The 5,322-nt window shown below is 32.7% G+C and overlaps 1 pseudogene; it reads right to left on the bottom strand.

Annotated features, from left to right (window-relative positions):
* Positions 1 to 2,815: 2,815 nt before the first annotated feature.
* LOC143660356 (ankyrin repeat family A protein 2 pseudogene) lies at positions 2,816 to 3,747 on the bottom strand (annotated as a pseudogene).
* Positions 3,748 to 5,322: the final 1,575 nt, after the last annotated feature.

Below are 5,322 nucleotides of genomic sequence, written 5' to 3'. Positions count from 1 at the left end.
TGAAAGTCAATATGCATGTGCTAAGTTTCACACAGTCAGGAGCACTCAGAGCAGGATGCAGAGAAGACTTGAAAGCATTCTCTAAGTCATACACATATCCATCAGGAAGGGTGGAAGTCACATTAACTAAAAGGGTTTAAGCATAACCTTGGACCAAACACTGGATAAAAAATAAGCTACTTTGATTCAGGAGGAAATCTTAGGAAGCCAGTCTTAAAGATATCACATTCATCTCTCATGGTCTGAAGATTGGATTCTTATCCAAGGCCTTTGAAGAATGACTACAGAGGGATTTACAAACAACTAGTTCCCTAAACACAGGGAAAATTCATTAACACTCTGAACTCTAGAAATGGTCTGCAAACTACGCATATATCCAGTGGGAGACACTGAAAATCTTAATGGATAAGGAGACATAAACACAACATTTGACCATTAACAAGCTTATGCTGATGTAGGGGTGATCCCTAGAAAGAGAGTAAAAGATAAACATATGGAAAAAATCTAAACTGAGATATGAGGGGATTCATACTGCATGACAGAAAAGATTTCATAGAATTACTTAAGCCAGTCATCAAACAAATAAACAAATGAATGACCAAACAAATGACAAAAACAACAACAACCCTCTGGAGGAGGGGAGGGGAAATTGGTATCCAAAGGTGCAATTTGAAATGAATAGTTTCAAGAAAAAACTACAAGATATGCAAAGAAATATAAAATGTGATGTATATATTGGGGTGAAAAGCAGACAACGGAAACTACTTTTGAGATGGTCTAGATATTGAACTTAGTAAAGCCTTAAAAGGTGTTATGTTATGATAAATATATTCAAGAACTAAAGGAAACTGTCTTTAAAGAATTCAAGGGAAAGATGATAATGAATTATCAAATAGAAAATATTAAAAAAGAGTTAAAAGTGATTTTTTTAAAAAAGAATCTAGCAGAAATTCTGGAGTTGAAAACTACACAACCAAAATGAAAATATCACTAAGTGGCTCACAACCAGAAGTGAATGGGAGAAGAAGAAAAAAATCAACAAACTTGTAGACTGTTCTAAGAGGCTATACAATCTGAAGAACAGAAATAGAGTGAGGAAAAATGAACAGAACATTGAAGAAATGTAGGACATGATTAAGCACATCAATATACACATAATGGAAATACCAAGGGAAGAGGAGAAAGGGATAGAAAATTATTTGAAGAAATAAAGGCTGAAAACTTCATAAATTGAATGAAAAACACTAATCTAAGCAACTAAGAAGTTCAATGAACTTCAAAGAGGATAAACACAAAGAGATTCACACACAAACATATCACAGGAAAAAATGTTAAAATTAAAAAAAAATAGTAAAATAAAAGGAAAAAGAAAATCTTCACAGCAGCAAGTAAAATGACTCATTATGTAAAAGGAAAGCACAAAAAGGTTAAGAGCTGACATCTCATGCAAAATAATGGAAACAAGAAAGGCCAGATGACATATTTAAGGAAAAGAATTTAAGAATATTAGTTCCAGCAAAGCTGTATTTCAAAATCGAAGTGGGCATTGTTACCTATCATAGCTTGCCAGTCCTCAACCAAAACCATTCCTGACGATCTTAAAGAACACCTAGGCTGTTATATAAGATTCTAAAAAGGTTCCTTGCACTAGGGAAACTTTCCAGAAATCGGAAACCTCCAGATGGGTCCCTAGACCAGATGTGTCCTGCAATGCAGAGGGGCCCAGCCTCTCCAGAACATTAACCAGTTCTATCCCCCATCCCATATTTTATCAACAGCCCCTTCCAACATGAAAAAGTTAGAATGGACTTTGCCCAAATACCCCTAAAGCATGGGAGAAAGATGGTGATGGTGGAGTTATACAGAGAAGGTAGGCCTTAACAAATGAGTATGATCGCTGAATCATTATATTGATATTTCTTTTAAACCCCAATGTCTGGGAGTACGTCGCAGTCAAAACCTAAAATTGTGGGATTATAACCCATTCCAAACTCTGAAATCTGCTCTACAACTAATTGTTGTGATGTGCTTTGAAATTTATTGCTTTTCTGTATGTATGTTAGTTTTTACAGAAAGAAAAAAGTAGATTGTGATGATAAAAAAATTTAAAAATAAAAATAATTATAGAAAAACAGTCTTATTCACACTGCATTAAAAAAAATGAAGGGGGAAATGACATTACATTCCCAGAAAAAAAAAACAACAGTAAATCTGTTGTTTGCATAATTGCTTTACAAGACATATTAAAGAAAGTTGTTCCGCCTGAAAGAAAGTGACACCAGAAATGAATTCAAATCCACACAAAACCCCAATGATTTCTGGTAAAGATAATAATGTAGATAATGATAAAAGATAACATTGTTGATGTTTTTCCAAAGAAAATGTACTTTATTACACCATTTTGTAAACAATCACACAGTGCGGTTTTAAAATTCAACAATAAACTTGTTTTCTATGAATTTATAGAAAACATCATATAAAGACAATGAGTTAATGTAAGACTGATGATGAGTAGAATAATTTCTGAAAATGTCAAATTACAGCACTTGATACAAAGATATATAACTATCTGTACTATAAAAATTTACATGCCACAAAACATTAATTTATAATTTTAAATATGTAATAAAATATTTATTTTTAAAAACATCAAAATTTTAATTTTACTATAAACAAGTGAATAACTCAGAAGAATATTAAAACTTACTAAAAATCAGTAAATATTGCAACTGAGGTAAAAACTTTATGAGTAAACATCACTATCATTTCAGGGCTAAAAAATAGAAGAGCAAACAACATTTTCTGACAACTTTGTCTACTCCTTAATATTTTGAAGCAGCTTCAATGAATGTGACTCAATAACCTGTTGAACACTTCTATAGCCCAGGGCTACAGCTAAATCCATAGAATTACATTCAGAGTCAGTTTCAATTGTTGGGTCAGCTCCATTTTCTAGGAACATTTTTACACATTTCACATGATTTCCATGTACTGCATAAAGCAAAGGTGTTCCCCCATTCCAATCATATTCATTCACATCAACTGCACAATCCAGCAGCATTTTGACAATATCCGTGCAGTCTTTACTACAGGCCAATGATAGTGCACTTTCTCAGCCTTTTCCTAAAAGTTGAGGATCAGCACCATTCTGTAGTAGAAACTCTACCACAGCTATTTGCCTATGTGCTGCAGCCCACATCAGTGGTGTAAATCCTCCTTCATCTGTGTGATTGATAACATTTTCTTGTTCAATACGAGTAGCCAGATAGAGCATCTCCCCCTGAGCAGCCAGTTGGTGAACAGACAAGGAATTTGCTAATAGAGGTGTGGTAGAGAGCTCATTTCCTCTGTGCTTGTTGATTAAAGTAGTTGACTGCTTTATGGGTGAGAAATGCTTTGTTGTTGAGGGAGTGTAGACTTGTCTTACTTGAATTCCCAGAGAAGGAGATGCATGGATATTGTATTCAGCTTTAAATAGGACAGATGCCACCTCCAGGTCAGAGTTAACCTGATCTTGAATGGTTTTACTATCCTCTTCATTTAAGGACTTCACAAAGCAAGAACACACGTTCATATCAAATTGGTTAGGCAATATGAATTTCATTCCCATGGCAGCACCCTGAGCCGATCCTTTGAGTCCAGCGGACGTTCTACTTGAATGTCTGGCATGCCAGTTAAACTATAACTGCTGGGACATTCTTCCACTATAAGCTGGGCTCCAGTATCCAGATTTGCTGATGTAGCCATGATTTCAACTGTAGTTTCAATAACTAAAAAATTTCTTCATGGTTTCCTCTTGGCTTTAAAGAGCTGTATTCAAAGTATTCTTGAAATTTGTATGCTTTTTAAAAAATCTGAGACAAGTAGAAAATTATTAACATCCAGAAAATTTTTTCATGTTAGGGTTTACTGCTACTTTAAGACATTTAACACATTTAACATATTTTCCTTAACTATCTCATGATTTAAAAAGAAACTATATAAAATAGTATCTAAAACTGTATTGTTGTGTCTACAGGCTACAGAAATGAGACAGATTTGATCATAACAATGCAAAGAGGGGTGGGGCTGGAATGGGTATATTAGAGTAAAGAAATTATACCATAGGGTCACACAAATTCATAGGAAGAAATGAAGAGAACCATAAATTTCAATAAGAAATACAATAATGTTTTCTAAAACTCTACAATACATTTCTACTCTCTTTGCTTCTTTTAGCATTTTTAAAAGCAGTAAAAACATATAAAACAGTATTTGTAACACACTATTGTTGAGTTTGCAATATATGTAACGTATATGTTAATCTCTCTCTCTATATATACATATAATGTTAATATGTATAACAACTATAGCACAGAAAAAGGGGGCATAGGGAGCTATGTAAGTGTCTATACATTACTGGATTAAGTTAGTATAAAGCTAGAATAGATTCTGATAAGTTAAAGTTTGTTCCTAATTGTTGTGATGTGCTTTGAGATTTATGCTTTTTTGTATATACATTATTTTTCACAAAAAATAAAAAAAAGTCAGTTGTGATGATAAAAAAAACTTGTTTTTTTTTTTTCTCCTTCTATCCTCCAATGTTCTGGAGCAGCCAGAAAGAAAAATCTGAGACAATGGTGTGCTAGCCCATGAAAAACTCTGGGATGTGTTCTGTAACTACTTGCTGAAGAGTGCTTTGAAAACTACTGCTTTTTTTCTTTCTTTGCTTTGTATACATGTTTTATTATACAATAAAAAAAAGTTAAAGTATATTCTAAGCCCTAGAACTACCACTAAAAAATACAGCCAAAAAACATTAGAGGTATTAAAATATTACACTAGAAAAATTTCTACTTACAACAAAGAATAAATGAGAAAAGAAGAAAAAGTAATCATGAGACAAATATTATATACATATAAAATTTCATATACATATCTATAAAATCTCAAAATTTTATATATACCAATAACCATAATATATAAAATTTTATATTTTATATAAAATATACCAATAACCATAATAACATTAAACGTGTTACAAAAAATAAACGTCAGAGATTATCAGACTGGATTTTGTCAGAGTGGATTACAAAAACAAGATCCATCTACATGCTATCCAAAGGAAAACACTTTAGATTCAAAGACAAAAAAGTAGATATTAAAAGGATGGAAAAGATATACCAAATAGCTACCATAAGAGTGTTGGGTGGCTATACTAATATCAAGCAATATAAGCTGAACAAAATGTCAGTAGAGGGAAAAAATGGGGTTTTAAATCTTGGAAGAGACTCTACGTCAGGAAGATATAACAATTTTAAACACAAATAAACCAAGCATCAG

Source organism: Tamandua tetradactyla, chromosome 16 (genome assembly GCF_023851605.1).
Source record: "Tamandua tetradactyla isolate mTamTet1 chromosome 16, mTamTet1.pri, whole genome shotgun sequence".
Taxonomy (NCBI): domain Eukaryota; kingdom Metazoa; phylum Chordata; class Mammalia; order Pilosa; family Myrmecophagidae; genus Tamandua; species Tamandua tetradactyla.
The sequence above is the reverse complement of the archived record's forward strand: the minus strand, read 5'-3'. Positions and strand labels throughout refer to the sequence as shown.